Below are 17,494 nucleotides of genomic sequence, written 5' to 3' on the forward strand. Positions count from 1 at the left end.
GTAGTTATGAACTTGTATAGTCATCTGAATATGCAGCCCAATTGCCTTTATAGCTCTTTATAACTACTGCCTAATGGTACACCCCTTACTAATAAAAAGACTCAACTATTAAAAAAAAAAGACTCCTGGGAATCGGAGGATGCAACGTATGAAAAATGATGAGAGACGTAAAGTTAACCCACAAGTTTTATTTATAATCAAACACCCTCTCAGGGGGCAAAAAAGGGGGCAAAAAAGGGAAATGGAGACCCCAGGCAAAAAGAATAACACATTGAAAAGCACAGGACCAACCACACAATGGGTCGCTGCTCCTGGCGTCTCCCCATAAACGACATAATACTAATCAATGACTGAACTACCGTAATCTCCAGCCCAAACTAACACAACATACTAAAAAAATAAAAAATAAAAAATAACAAACTTGGAAGGATAAACAGCTTAAAAAAACATTCTTCCATCAAGAGATGGGGGAGACCAAAAGCAAGGCTCAAAGACAATGAATATTGGGCTTACATTCACCAGGTGCACCAAAATAAGAGTAAAGATAATTGACAGTGTTGCCGTATTGCTGCTTAAAATCCACATAAAAGGTAAGAATTTGTTCATTACTTGTTTCTGCTGCACCCAAGTACAGAAATCTGTTACTGAATAGAATAGTTATAACTGTTTAATACCCAACATGCATGGATATTTTGTCATATTAGAGCTACATTGTACAGTATAGCTGATATTGTCCTGGAATTCCTTCAAATGCTTTTCCCTCGATAGCATTTTTAATAGGAAGCATCTGCAATTGCTTTACTGCAGCTGTCTTTTTTTTTTTTATCTCCCTCTCTGTCACTGTTCACATCACTTTCTGTTGAATTGAGGAGTGCAATATTTAAATGTTTAAAAAAGCTGCACTGCCTAACTTAAAAAGTATATATATATTTAGTAGAAGTATTATCCATGATGCGTGGGGTTGTGCTTTTCAGGTGAAAGCGATGTGACTGGGACAAAAACAATACATAAAAACCAACACTAAACCGAAAAGAGAGTGTTATAGGCAATTAATTTGATAAGTGGCTGTAAGCATTCTCTTTATTTTCTTTGAATTACAAAAAAAAAAGCTCAAAGCCAATGAGGGGGTGGATAACTGGCCATTAGCCACTGGAGCATGTATAAATGCTGCATTACACAAAGTGACCATTCTGATATAACTCTACATTGGACTTCAGAGATTCCAAACACTTTATGTAAAACACCCACTGCAGCTGCAAACACATATCACATAGAAATATCCAGACAGAGACTGTGACTAAGCTTTATGAAAACACTGTTTAAATTAAACTCAGTAAATGCAATAAATTGAAGTTTTAATAAGATATTCTCACTACCAGGGAAGAAAATCAGACGGATCAGTCAACAACAGATGCAGAGCTTTTGCTGCTTTTGGCACTGAAGGATCAGCCTCATAATAGGGAATAAATAACATGCTCCCTTGTCACTTCATTTGAGACTTGGCTGTTTATTTCATGCCACTTATTCAGTAGAAGTAATAGGTGGTAGACAAGGCTCCTCAGACAGAGGTGTCCTGATTGGTTTTAGAATTAACAAACCTGGGTTAACTCCCTACCTTTTTAATGCAGAGGGCACCACAACACGTGCTGGACTCATTCATTTCACCTGGAGTAAGTGATAGTTTCTTGATGTCTCGTCCAATCAACATTACACACACATCATGCCACGTAAATGTATACAACCAGGTTTATGCATATTGCAGGTATTTGTATTATGTGGCTGTCAGTGACCCTGACAGGGACTTTTTCTTTTTCCATTTGTGTTGTGCTCTTGTTGATGTGGAAATGGATTTTCTTAGTGCTAATGCAAATATCAATCTCAAGTGTCACATTCCTGCTGAACTGTAGTGGTCAACAATTTCCGAGGAGGTTCATGACATGAATGAAGGATTGGATCTTCTGCAATATTAAAGAATCTTTTTACACTCAATAAACTGCAGTCTGGGATTTCTTTTAACCACATTTCCTGAAGTTTTCCTTAAACTTTAGCAAGACAGCCAGAAATGAACCCTGTGTCCTTTTTGTTCCAAAAGAAGTGTTGCCAAATAATAGTGTAATTTCGCTTCCTTATTGGCCTGCATTGGATAGAAAAACAGACTGTAGCACAAAAAAGAAAAAACCTATTACCTTCTTTTTTCAGGCCTTCTCAACTCTATCTGTGTGCAACAGTTTTTTGAGTAACAAATTATGCCTGGTTATCGCCGGACAATTTTACAGTTCTGTATCTATTATGCTATTAGACCAAAGGTTGATAGGGCAGCGGGATAGATTAGTTCAAGGAGGATGATAGGCAACATGCCCTACAGTGCCATCTGTTTTGTTATTGTTGTTTTTTTATATCATTACTGTGTCCTTTGCATCACTTCATTTCATTTGTAATTATTTTTGTCTGTTCCTACAAACCCTGCAATCTGGCAATGTCATCTTAGTTAAATGAAAACGGAGCCAAACTTTAACAGTGCCACATTTTTTTTCCCTAAATGTTTTTTCTTTTTTTTTTACAGAGCATCAGAAAAAATATACTGGCCGTGAAAATGAAAGGAAGTTTGTTACTTTTATTTCTTGAAAACCTGAATGCAATTATGCAACCCTTTGCCTTTAATTTAATATTCATAACACCAACACACAGAGACAAATGATGATGCCATGGACATCAACTAGGTCAGTTGTTCCCAGCCCTGGTTCTTGTGGACCATGTGGGTTCAGTCTGTCAGAAGAATATACAATTTTTCTTGGTCTTCCTTAACCCAACTCTAATCTGAGACGGTAAACTGGGTTACATGGGTAGTTGCAAACAAAAACCAGGGCTTGGAATCCGGGAACTTAGTAATATAGTTGTGCTGTATTTAAACACTTAACCACATGTCCGTGTCTAAGGTTGGGATCCAATGTACGTACTGTACTTTTCTAGACTTTTCTAACCAGCATTACTAGGTCCTTGGCACATAAATAGAAAATGACATTTGATTTAAAAGTTCAAATAAAAAATTAATATAAATTGATTAGAAATAAAGAGGAAATCAGGGCCAGACAGTATCAATAAACTGCCCATTAGTCTAAATAGATTTTAAGATGAATATAAAAGTGTTTCAAATCACTAGATGGAGACTGTTCAATAACCTCAGACCAGAGGCCAAATGCACTGTGCACATTTACAACTAGAGCTATGTGTATGAGCAGAGTTACAAATATGCATACTCATTCTTTTTGTCAGACTTATAGATTTCTAAATCTTAATCATTCTGGTAATGAGCGCGTGTGTGAGCCCTATTTCTACACCTACAGTTTGCCATGAATGGAAGTAGATTCACCCTTAAACACCACTTTGCATATCAATACTTGTGCCTACTCCACTACTGAGTTGGATGAACAGTCTTCGAAAGGAGGAAGCTTTTTCACTGACTGTGTTGCATTGCAGGAGTGTTTTCACACATTACCAATGGCTGTGTCCATCGTCCGTACACATACCTTAACCATAAAGCTCCATTTCCTTGATATCTCAGTTATCATTATTAAAAGATCCCTGATGGTTAAACACACTGCAAGTACAAAGAAGATAAAGTCCATCCCTCAAAGCATGGTTTAAAATGAAGCCTTTCAAATGTGCATTTGTGAAAAAAGTGTAGTTTTTAAATGACAAAGCAGTTAAATACTCCACAGCTCTTTACTTGGTGATCAAAGTTTTATTGTTTTTATCCTCTGTTGGTGGAAATTGTCATTCATCCAGGTTTGGTTATCAGAAGATTGAATCGTGTCAACAATCATGTGTTCTTGCTTAGAAACGTTTCCCTACTATTCGAAGCAGCTTCTTCAGTCTGACTAAAGTGGCTGCGGAACCCAGTTATATCCTCCACACCCCGGCCTGAGTAGACTGGTTAAGGTGGGATGTGGGAACAGGGTGAAGTCATCAACGATTACTAGCACTGAGCAATCTTCACTGCACTGGGCTGCAGGCACTACATTGCTCTTCTTGTGTTTAGGTGTATCGTCTTTCAGGTGGAAGAGTCTTTGTCTCAGTGTGTTGTAATGTGGGGTTTTCTGAAAATCCTTTTGGGCTTCTCTGATACTCCAGCAACATGAGGAATCACCAGATTTCTGCTCTGTCCATCGTCCTTCTGCTGGATCTGAATGTCATCTTGTTTAAGGCCCACTTAGGATAACTGCAGGCCTTGAGAGCTGTCCTCAGATGTCTGTCCTCCTTCTTTTGGCTTGATGTTTACTTAGGGGATATGCTTTTTAAACTTTTATCCTTTAAAAAAATTTACATATATTGTAGGTGTGGGAAGAAGATATATTTTACTCTATACCCATTCTCAGTCATCCAGGTCAAAGTATTGCCAAAAGCCCTATTTCATAGCCACAGGACTTGCTAGGGGTCCTTGAAGATGTGTGACCTGCCGTTTAAAAGTTTCCTTCAGTTCTAACTGATTGATGGAAATTCTGTGGATTCATCCTCTCTTTGACTTCAACACCATGAGGGTTGTTAAGGTCATTTGCAAGTCACTTATGACTTAGTCTTGACATCCTTTCCCGGACAACATGGGGGATATGCTTGTTTAAATACCTATTTGCATGTATATCATTTGCGTTCCCTGATTTGGAGCGACAGTATTGCACATCATCAGAAATTAATGCTACGTAGTCACAATTTGTAATCCCACATATGATCAGTGGGGCAGTGTTGTCCCAGCAGCATATTTGTAAATGTCATTGCTGCCGTTTTCTCTGCTGTGATCTCAACATCAACAGTGTTATCATCTCCATATCGTCGAAAAATTCACATTTTGACTCACGTGACTCTAACAACACACAACCAAGTGGGAGAACAATCCCCATGTAAACCTGCCTCAAGTAAAAGTGTAGAGGAGTCCCTAAACATATCTTGACATAGCAACTTATTACAAACAACTTTTCCCTTTAAATAGAGCAAAACCAACCAAAAATAGGCCTTATGGAAAAGGGGCATCCAGCATCCAGTGGTGAGAGTGTGGCTATATGATATCTGTAAATCCACATGCACATTTCTACAGAATTCACACTTATGCCTGGTGGATTTTATCCTGTAAATTCAGGGTTAAACGGAACGTAGGGGCCTATGCCTATGCTTGCATGCTGGCATTTTTCTTGAGGGCACACTTTGAGTTCTTTCTTTGATTTGGTAACTCACCATGCGCACCAGTAGGAGGACAGGCACTGTAGAGCGAGTAGCGATGCCAATCCAGTGGCGTACTGCAATGTTGGAGCCAATCCGCCAGTCCGCTACCCGCCTACTCACAGCAGGTCGGCAGCTCAGTGCACTTCAGCTCAGCTCACTTTTCCATAATATTGTGTTCACTTGATTTAAGGAAGTCACACAGATATGAACCTCGGTAAAAGCACACCAAATCCTTTACTCATTTTTTTGTTTATCTTTCTACTTTTCTTTTACAATCCCTACCCAGCTAGTGATTACCCACACACAATCATTTTTTTTCTATTAATTGCATTAATGTTAGTATGAAATTTTTTGCAGCAGGAACCAGATTGTTCCAGCTGCACAGCAAACTTTTGATTTCCTTTTTTTGTTCTGCTGTTTCTACTCCAGAGAAAGCAGACATGTTGAAGACTGATACATTTAGATGCATTGATGATGCCTTTAGAATTGTTCACACAAATCCATGAAAAATTGTGGACCGCTGAAGGTCTCTCTACTCACTAATGACCACTTCAGGACCATCTATTCACACCAATTCTCCCCAGTGTTTCCATCCAAAACACTAAGTAACCAGGGCAACAGCTTTGTGCACCATCCTCTTTTCCAAAGTGTTACCATTTTTAATTACAATAGATGTGTGACTGTTCTCAGCAACACCTGCTATTGAGATTATTTGTATAAAGTTTTATGATGAAAACAAAAGAGTGTTATTTCAGTTGTCTCAAGATGTTGTTCCCCATATTTATGCTTCAGAAGGGGCAAACTGAACCCACTAATAGTGTGAATAAAGACTGCATAGGTGTTTACACCTCCATACTGATCAGTGTCGGTGTTGTTACTACATGTTTAGTGAGTAGATATTTGTACTCAAACAATGATCTTTCCCCCAAATTGTTGTGATAACGTCGTACTGAAATGACCAGATACACTTTTTTTTAAATCTATAAAACATGCAAACAACTTGAAGAAAAAAAAGATAATTATACTTTCATTTTATAATAACAGTAGAGATCTTTTTCTCACTCCAAGTTGTTCATTCTAAAGAATATTAAAAGCATACACACAGGCAATAAAGCAGTGATGAATACACACTACATACATTTAACATAACAGCCGGGTCACCTGTTTGCTGCTATGGCTGAGCTTCTTCTTTGTACCTCTCTGTGGTAAGAGATGAATCAGACTTCAGCCACCTCTGCCTTTTAATACTGGGACAAAGTGCAGCAGCAGTAAGTAGTTACAAGTTGAAGTTCAGTGCCAGGGCTCATTTGTGTCCGTGACCATTAGTGTAAAACACTGTCATTGTCAGGGGGGCTTGGTAAAATACAGTGGTTTGATCTGTATTTTAAATGGTCTAATAAATAATTTGTTAAACTGAGGTTGTTTTTTCACCTGACTCTGCCCTTTAGCTCACAGAAAAAGTCGTCAGGTGCTGTGGAGGTGAGCTGTTTATTGGCAATTTTCTCTTCTGGCATTAGCCTGGGATTAATTGGACTAAATAAATACACTGTGGACTAATTTGATTCAATTGTGTTCAGTGTCTGTCAATATGTCCGCCCTTCACTTGCTTCCCAGACTAAATTCATCTTGTTAGCTTGGTCTGTTTCTCCCCTTAGGTTAACTGACTGATAGAGACAGGCAGAAAAGGTGTTTTTAACGTGCAGTCAAATGAGTTGAAATCCGCCATTCCTTACATAGAGTGGCTGAAAACGAGACACAATTGGCCTCTCTTGCAGACAGACCAACAACCACACTCGCTCACACACACACACACACACACACGTGACTATACACATGTATAAATACACGTACACACTTACCCAGTCATGCAGAAATTGACTCCAATTAGCCGGACGCTGGTCTCTCTCCTTCCCTAATCAGTGCAGGAGTGAGAGCCTCATCATTAAGAGACCAGGCTTAATGCTGGAAGGCCTAAACCCCTCTGACGCAAGCACTCTTTGGCATTCTGGAGGTAATCCTACACACCTTCACTGCCCCATCACTTCTTCCCCTGTCCGGCTCGTTCTTTCGTTCCCCATTTCTTTGACTTAAAATAAACTATGCTTTTTTTGGTATTTGTGTTTAGAAATCTTTAATAATCAAATAGTGCCTGTCTACTAGAACTGGCATTTTATCAATAAATAACCTCACCACACAAAATGACATTAAAATGTTTTAAAAACATTTTTGAAAGCCCTAAACACAGATTATTAAAAAAAAAAAAAGCCATTAAACAATTCCTTCCAAAAGAATTCGTTTGAAATTCAACTATCATAGCCCAAGCATATTTTTCATACATAAAACTCTTCTAATGTTACTGATATAGACTTACAGCAACTGCCAATGTGAATTGCTCTTATTGATAAAACATCAGACTTCAATCGCTTTAGCTGTTGGTAAGCATGACCCAGAATTGAACTGGATTTTGAAATTACTTGTAGTACTGTTTTCTACTTCAGAAGAAACTGGAAATTCACCTGAAAAAAAATTACACCAAAGACTGTAGACTAGCATCCAACAGTATGTTATTGTACATTTAAGGCACATTGATATGCACAAATAATATGTTAAAGACATAAAATATGGTTTGAGATGACTTACTGTTGTGAGTGGAAGTATACACTCTTTATGGACATGACTATCATGACACTATCAGGATTTTAGTGATTTTTCTTTTGCTTGGGCAGAATGACTGTAAAACAGTCCATTGGGAAAGGAGCATAGTGTAGGTCTGAGAGAGAGAGAAAGGTGGATCTGCACAAGTTACAGTAGCAATGCCCCATGAACCCATTTCTAAAAAACTACAGAGTCGATAAAAGACAGGGAGGTGTAGTTAAACTCTAAGGTAGGAAGGGGACCCAAACTATGTCTCTTAGTGTAGAGGACACTGGTTCAGAGGGCAACATCCAGGGTCCCTGTCTACAGTCAAGTCAGTTTCACACAGACATGGACTGAAAGGCTGCTGTTCAAGAAACAAGCTCCCGTTTGACCACACAAACAAATAACAAGGCTTGTAGAAGAAAATGTTACGGTCAGATGTGACCGGGGGTCCACACATACAGCACAATGTATTTGCCTACAGTATACAGAAGCTGGCCTCTAGTAAAGCCTCAGGTCTGAGGTTGTGCTGTGCTAAGCATGTTATCTACACGCTCATGTTCAGACTGAGCAGTTGTTTTCAGATTATCCGCCACCTCTAAACACTAACAGTTGTGGCAAGTTGGTGTGAAAAGTCGTTCTTGTATTATTCTGTCCCATAACACGTATAACACGTTAAACGCGTATCCTTAATAATCAGGAAACGGTTCATTGCCTTTTCCTGAAGTAAAAAGATTTTTTGTTTGAGTTTCCATTTGAATCAACATTGTCTCAATAATTTACATTACATATCACATTAAACTCACTAACGCATTAACAATCGGGCAAACATGGTGATCAGCTTTTTCCACTTTTTGATTTATAATTTCCGCTGGATTGAAAATGTTGCCTGTTGGAAAGGTCTTCCCAAAATTCCTAACCTCAACCCTACTGAAAATGTGTCAGCTGTGCTTAAAGAGCAAGTCTGTATGCAAGTCTTGAAGGTGTTTGTTATATATATTAATGTCTGATTAAGTCCTCAGAATGGACAATCCATAATTTCCCAGAAATTTGTAATGGGTTTTAAACAAATGTGATTAACCTGACTCCAATAAAAAAGCATATTCAGAGATGGAGTATGTGACAAAGTAGCTACATTTCAAACTGTGGACCTTCATTACAATAATTTATTTTGATCTCACTATAATCAGACCTGAAACAGTTTTTTGCAAAGATGTGTTGCCTTTTATAGTGTAATGAATTGATTTTGTGTTTTCCACCCTGCACAAAAAAATGACCAGCTATTCTAAATTTACACAGGACACAGGTTTATGACCTGCTTTGCACTACTCATGAAGGGGATCTTTACTCTTCCCAAGCTTGGGATATAGACACATGACACCGTCACACATCCAGGTTTATGCACAGATGCACATACACACAAACACACAGAGTACTGGTTCCACTTGACCTGTTATTGTGCTGTTTTCCAGCCTTTGTAATGGCTGTTCAATTGAACACTCCTCTGCAATTTCCTCCTCTTTTTATACATCATATAATTAGGTCCAATTATTGTTAATAACTTTGGGCAAAAAGCCTTTGTTACCAAGGTCAGTATAGTCTGACAAGGCTTTAAAGCTGCCCTGCCCTCATCTTACTCTCAGCACTATCCAGTTAATTATGTCCAACATGCACCACATAGCTCTCTCTCTCTTAGTCTCTCTCTCTCTCTCTCTCTCTCTCTCATTGTTTCCCTCTCTACCTCTCTATCTCTTTCCTGCACACACATAAACACACACCAAACTCAACTGAAATTTGAAAGGTCCCTTCCTACACACTCATGGTTCATAACTTTGAAAGAAGAAGCTCTTTGGTCCATAGAACCATGGCAATGAATTCTCAACAGAAAAATGTCTCAGAGTGCCCGGAGGAGGTCAAATTGAGTGTAAGAAGCAGCTACACGTTTGAGGAACCCACCATCTTGTTCACAATGTGAGTCTTTATTTGGATTTCCCTGTTAATAAACTGATTTTTCTGACGTTTGGCAATCAATGTTGTGTGAAATTGAGTTTTCCTCATGTTTGGCTCAATCAGTTCACACTTCAAAAATAAATCATGAAAATTGTGTTTACCTGCAGTGAAGTTGGAAATTTGGAGAGTCAGTCACCGAAATAGATATTCATGTTAGTGGGTTTCTATGGCTTTAATAAAGGACCTAAATGATAATCAGCGAAAGATCAGAAGTCAAGGATCTGCCTTTAAAATGGAAGACGGTGACTAACCAAGGGAGATCAAACACCAGTCGGCCACATCATAAAATCACTTGCTTAATACTGTATGATGCAGGTTTACGTTGTGTCACCAAAACAGCTGTCAGTGATTTTAATGTTGTGGCTCTTTGCTTAATCAGCTCACATTTAGAGTCACCAATTAACCTAACATGCACGTCTTTGGACTATGAGAGGGAACCTGATTAACCAGAGGCACATGGAGAACATGCGAACTCGAGGATTGAAACCAGGGACCTTCTAGCTATGAGGGTCCCGCACGAACCACTCCACCCCTGTGCTGCCCACACTGTGAAATATTAACATAAAAAGTTTGTCAAAGTTTGCATGTTTAATTACATTTAGAAAAGTAAACCTTTCCTACTGCAGCGATGTCATCCCATCTCTTCCAATAAAGGGATGTAAAAGTAAATTAACAACTTGCCATCTCACCTATGTCTCAGCTTAAACTTCTTGTCATCTTATCTTCACACTAATAGTGTTGCCGTGCATCAATGTCATGAGTCAGCTCAACCTCAAAATGCTGGCGCTCCTGTAGCTAGAATATTCATTTTAACTTATAAACTAATTTTCAGTCGAATTAGCAAAGTAATGACCTACTCCTCTGAAGTCAGAGTGCCCTGTTTCAGGCCACGGCCACTGCTTCACTGAGCTGCTTAATGTGGCTGGAACACCATTTTCTGTTTCTGTTTGAATTGTGGGTTGTAGTTTTCGACAGAGGGCCGCTAAGACCTTGAGAGTGAGTGGCAGCGAGGATGATTAACACAGCTACGGGGATGGTGAAAGAGACTTACACACGGATACACACAGGCTCCCTGCTATGGATCAAGACTGGATATGCTCAAATGTTCTTAAGGGATTTACATCCCATAATTGTAACTGCAGCAATGAGTTAGCAGCGTACATGACAGCAGTGTTGGTAAATTCCCAGTAAACAAAGTGAAGAGATGAACCTTTTCACAACGCGAGCAGCACCAGACACAAACAAACAAATATTAGTGTACAGCTCTCTACGTACCTGTGAGACTACAGTAGAAAGGTAGGAAATTTACTTTTTAGTTATTTCCGCTGTCTAAAAACCTTTTGAAAAAATAAAAAAATTGGAAGAAATTGCTAATTTAAAAGAAAATTTCAAATGAGTGATGGAATGTTTTAGCATTTCAACCCTTTTTAATGCAAATGTTATCATTGAAGTTGTCAAAAAATTGAAAGAATAAAGTCAAAGTAAGAAAGCTACTGGCAACAGGAATATTCCTAATGATGCACTGGAAATATTTGATGTCTGATTTAATTTTTTTTAAGATTTGTTAAGATGCTGGCAATGTCATATCTTAGCAATAAAAGGCAATTATTAATTGGACATTAATAAATGGGCCCCTGGACAGAGACATGGAAGTGAACAGAAAAACAGGAAATGCTTTCGATTGTTTTGTATATGTTTTTGGAATTATTTTGCTTGGTTTTTAATCATACTGTGACAGTTTTTAGTAATTTCATGTCTGTTTTTGTCATTTTGCACCTGTTTTGAATAGTTTCAGGTTCATTTTTGATACCCTTTTCATCTTCTATGGTTGTTGTGGATCTCTTTGTGGTAATTTTTTGTTGATTTCCTATTTTAAACAGGAAATGCGAAAGGTAACTTCAAAGGCTCTGGCCCGTGGACCTATGCCCAGCTCTCCCATTTAGTAATCCATCAATGCCTATCCCTAAATTGTCCAAAAGGAAGTACCATTAGATTAATTAGTACTGTGTAAAAAGTGTATTAATTGCTTCTACATAATAGACTTGTTGACAGTCTCTTAGGGAATTATTGGGTATGAGCAAGAGCCGCATGTGTTAGAGCATTTATTAATCATAGGCATTAGTTTTATGAAATTACAGTAAGCTACAAAATGTACCAGTCAAATGAAATAATTAAACTTTTTGGATTGGTTAGAAAAGTGAGTCTGTTTAAAAACAAATGTCTCTGCACTGAGTCGAGGTCACAGAAGCACCTGTCCACAAATATGGTTTGAGAGAAAAGTTAGGTATGCAATCTTTAAACTGTTTAATTGACTTACTTCTTATCTTTCAAAACAGATTGCGCAACATTACATGAGTTCAAATTGTTCAGCTACAACTACAGTGTAGGGCAAAATGCAATTTAATCAAAAAGGAAGAAATCTTTGTGCACAGTTGCATTCAGGGACGCTAACACTGGCCATTGAAACAGGCAGGTTGCTCTCTTTGATGATAAACGACTGCTTACTATGCGATTTAGGTGAGATGGAAGACAAAGTCCATTCTATACTCTATTGTTCGTTATGTGATGATGTGGGGGCGATGCTTTTTAATAAAATGTTTCCGATTACTTTTTTTGATTAAACGACTGTAAGAAAACTGGGCTGTGCTTCAGAAAGGGAACCTTTCATGTGGCCGAGTTCATCTGAATAACATGAGTCCTTTGTCTGTTGTGCAAGGTAACATAGTATTCTCATATTTAATTTTAAAAATCACTTCACAGATATAAAGGCATGTGTAGTGTTTAGTGCTGTAAATGATATGGGGCACTTGAGTGTGCAAATAAAATTGAGTTGAGGTATCTCAGTGCAGGGAGTAGATTTCTGATTGTCTATACGTGCATTATAAGTGAAAAGGCTCCTATTTATAAATGTTATAGAACATTTAGAAAATGTATCCTAGTAACAATTTGCCATATTCTATGTCTCTATACTATAAAACACTACTGTCTGAATGACATTAAAGTGCCATGCTAGTGGAGTGTATTTTACATAAATGCCTCAAAGGAATAAACACTAGAACTATGGCATCTGTGAATGAATGTCTTATTTTTAACTGTTGTGTTTACTTTAGTGTTTCAGACCATAGACCATACTGCTCTGTAAATGACATCATAAATGCTATTTAAGTGTATTACGGAATGCATGTATGATGATTGAATGCTGTGACACTCAAGGAAAACATCCGTATTAGGGCGAATATACAGACAAAATTGAGTGAAATCGCATCGAGCTGGCGAGCTAATGGCTAACACGACGGCAACCGAGGCCATACAGCAGCGGGTGGAGCCTCTTTTTATATTCTCTGCTCTGCTGTTTACTCCCTGCTGGCTGATAGATAAAAATTGGATTGATGATTCCTCTCCCTTGATTCACCTTGGAGGCAAAACAATGAGGACCGGAGAGTGACTCAAACGAGTGGAGAGTGGAACATACTGTACCGTACACAAAAGAGGCATAGATCAGGAATTCCATCATGCAGGAGATCGTAGTGTTTATCCGAGTGTTTTTAATGCAGCTCTGCGGTAATGTAAGATAATTTAATTTAATCTGAGCATCTGAATTCAGATCAGAGTACTTTGGATGGAGTGTCACTGATTTTTCCCAAAATGGAACAAGTAAAATAGGATGCATCATTCTTCAATACACCTTCCATTTCTATAGGAATTAAGAGCTTCACCACCTTCAATATAAATGTTAGTAAATGTAAGAACATTATATGCTGATAATAGTTTGCTTTAAGTCGTTGAAAGATTTTGATGAGGGTGAGTGTGCTGAAACTGGAACTGTGAATTTCTCAACATTTCAAATAATGCTCTGATCATTTTAGATTGAATTTCTAAATTCAATCTAAAATGCATTCTATCCATTACTTTTAGTCATTAACCCATGTTTGTATCATTTTGTTAACCCTCTGTGTGTGTGGGCTCAAGGCTGCTAGCTTACTGGACATAAACTACGAGATCAGAAGTTGAAAACTCAGAATTTCCCTGCCTGCATACAGAATGATGCTGGTGTTAGACATTTCCACAGACTGTTTCTTTTCATCACATGCAAAGGACTTGTTGCATTTTTGGCATTGAGCATTGTCATCATGAACTGTGGTAAAATGTAACCACAATTTTGAATGATTGTCAGTCACTAAATACAGTGGTCACATGGTCTCTGTATGTGTGTGATAATTATAGTTGAGCTAACACAATAAAGCGCTGATGTTAGACTTGAATCATCGAGCTTTTGAAACAGAAGCATTGCGACAAGATGTTTCAAAGCCTCGTTTCACGTGACCATCTCAAAAGCAAGTTTCATTATGTCACACAGGTGTCACACTAATTTTGAAGAACAGATATACTTCTCATTTAGAGTTGCAGAGTCTATTTAAAAGTGATCTAATTTTATAATACAGACTAATTCATACTATTGAACATTGTACTGCTACTCTGTTACTATTCACCAGCAATAGAAAAAAAGAACTGCTCCAACTTTTTATGTTGATCTCATGTTTTCATCTTGGTTTGTTCATCTTAGAGGTTTACTCTAAGATGTGTACACATCTTGCTGAGACTTCAGAATCCTGCATATGGGATGTGACTTTTTTTTAACAAACAGACTCGATTGTTCTCTACTGATGAGGGACCACTCAATGTATCAGGTGCCCATTTTTTTCACCCCTATCCCTCAGGAAGCCTCAGTCCACCACTGGCTGCAGACAAGGTTTAGAGAGTGGCAACGAGATGGTCAACTTTCAACCTTGTGGACTTTTTTGGAGATGTCTTTTACCATTATTGCCTTGGCCAATGGCGTTTCCTAACCACTCGACCTTATTGCCTAATACTAACCGTGTTTCTGTTAAGGCTCATTTTGTACTTATCCAATATTGGGTAATAGATCCAGCTCTCCACTTAAGTACTGACAACAGGACAATTAATTTTGGAGCTTATTGATACTACAGTCCTTGACAGTCGTCACCGGACCACGGGGTCAGTGGTTTCATCCCCGGTCCCAGATATATGTCGAAGTGTCTCTGGGCAACACACTGAACCGCGTCAGGACGGGCATCCGGTGTGAAAACTGTACCACATCAACATCCGGACAATGATCCGCTGTGGCGACCTTGAACTCACCGGATAAACCGAAAGGACAAAAACTGATTATTACATTGATACTACAGTCCTTAATACACAGTGTTAGTGCCACTGCTACACTACACTCTAAAATACTTTCAAGTGTGAAATCACTGGCATTTTGTTGAAACCAGATCAGTCATGCTGGTCTATCTACGCATGTTGCCTAATAGAGGTTAAGCTCTAATGACAATAAACAGCCTGAAGAACATGGACTAAAGCTAGAGCCACTGCACCCAGCTGTTGCTTTCTGATTTCAGGTGTTTTATGATTTGCACGCACAATGAAACACCGGCACTTGTGAGTGTGTGTTTATCTTTTTAAAGTTGAGGCCTTCTCAAATGTTGATGTTAATAGTTGTTTTCAGAGGCTGAATGTCCCCCTCGGTGAATGTTATCTGTTTCTCTGGCTCGTTCTCCCTCCACTGGCGCAGTGCAGATTAGTTAGCTTCTACCAGTTGGTACAGTCTGGGGCTCCAAACGTTCACTTAATGAATTGGCAGTCATCTGCGTGTGTGTGTGTGTGTGTGCGTGCGTGTGTGTGTGTGTGTGTGTGTGTGTGTGTGTGTGTGTGTGCGAGGAAGAGAGTAAGAGAGGGAGACCAGTGAGATGCTAAATTAATAGCAGTCATCTTTACATGCTTCCCTCTGCTAGCTAAGCCTGCTAATGAACAGACTTGGACGCCTGCGGTTAGTATCACACACAAACACACAAACACACACTAATGCACACAGAGAGGTTTCAAAAAATGCCTGTGGATTTGATTATGATACCAAACGCACACACACACACACACACACACACACAAAGGGAGACAAAAAGCAGAGCAGTTTTTAGGTCTGTGTGGTTTGTTTCACCACTCTGGTTGGGTTAATTCTGCTTCAGTTTGTCTGTCTGAAAGCTTAAAACAAACCACTACACACAGCGACACACACAAACACACACACACATCTACACACACACACACATACGCTGCTCAAAGCTTGAGAAAAACACGACAGGTACCATGGTGGTGATTAGGGGGGACAACTTCACACATTGCCAGCAGACAAATGCACAGCACAACACACACCTACGCCAAAGCACACATGGCCACTAAGTGTTAAGATAGGACGAGGGGATGCCTCCGGGTGCTGCAGTTTCTGTAGAGGAGTGAAGGGACCCCCCAGCTGCTGCTTGCCATTTCCTAGCTGTCATCCCAATGGGCCGAGTGTGTGCGTCTCTGAGTGTCTTTCTGTGTATAGAAGCAAGATTGCAGAGCTTTCACAGTGGGGTAAAGCCAGCCAAGTGTGTGTGTGTGCGTGCGTGTGTGTGTGTGTGTTGTCCCGTTGGGTGAGACTGAAGCAAACTCCGGGAAATGGATTGGCATGGAAGACCTCACCGGGGATTCTGGGTTGAAGATGAAAGAGTTCCTTCACACACACACACAGAACCATTCTCTCTCTTTCTTTCTCTCTCTCTCTCTCTCTCTCTCTCTCTTTCTCCTTCTTACCTCCCTCCCTCCCTCCATCTCCTCTCTCTTTCTGCTTCTGGATGCACTCGGTCTGTGCCACTTGGGTTTTACTAACACATGTTCTCATGCAAACTCAAGCCTGGGATATGCACAACCACACACCCACGCACTCATATGCACACAATCACACACATTTGTTTGTTCCTATAATTATTATTACCATTGTTTTACTCATTTCTCCATTACAATTGGCCGATACTTAGCTAAATAGCGGGACTCAGATTTTTATTTTTTGTAAAACGTTAACAAAAACAGAGACAAGATTACATCTGCCCACAGTCATGCAGATTATTCACCATCTGCTGTTGTTAGCATCTAAGTTTCACTCAAGTTGCAGCACTGTCAAGTGTGCGCCAGTGACCTGTAGGATAAATCCACTGATTTATTTATCAAAGTGCAATATTTCACCTCAGACACAGCAACGTGCTGCTCCAGGTCAATTGGCTTCCTGAAAACATTACTCTGCTTTCTCAAATACAGTGTCAGCAGCACCAACAACTCCTGAAGCTGTCCCACGGATATTCGGAGGTATGTCTGGAATCGAAATTCTGTTGTTCTTCCCCTTTCTCTCACCCATCAGAACCAGCGCCAGGTCACTTTATGTAAAGTTCATTTTAGTAGCTGGAGCTTTTGCTTCTTATATCATTTATTCGCATGGTTTCTATCATCTAAACACCTTAAATCTGGCAGCATGGCTACAAAGTGGTTACTGCCGCCACCTCACAGCTTGAAGGTCCCTGGTTTGAATCCTCCTGCTGGCTGTGGCCTTTTTGCTTGGAGTTTTTGCATGTTCTCCCCCGGGTACGCCGGTTTCTTAACACAGTTCCAAGACGTGCATGTTAGGTTAATGGGTGACTTTGAATTGCCTGTAGGTGTGAATGTGAGAGTGAATGGTTGTCTTACTGTGTATGTCTCTATGTCCCTGAGATACACTGCTGAACTGTCCAGGGTTTATCCCACC

Source organism: Channa argus, chromosome 3, assembly GCF_033026475.1.
Source record: "Channa argus isolate prfri chromosome 3, Channa argus male v1.0, whole genome shotgun sequence".
NCBI lineage: Eukaryota > Metazoa > Chordata > Actinopteri > Anabantiformes > Channidae > Channa > Channa argus.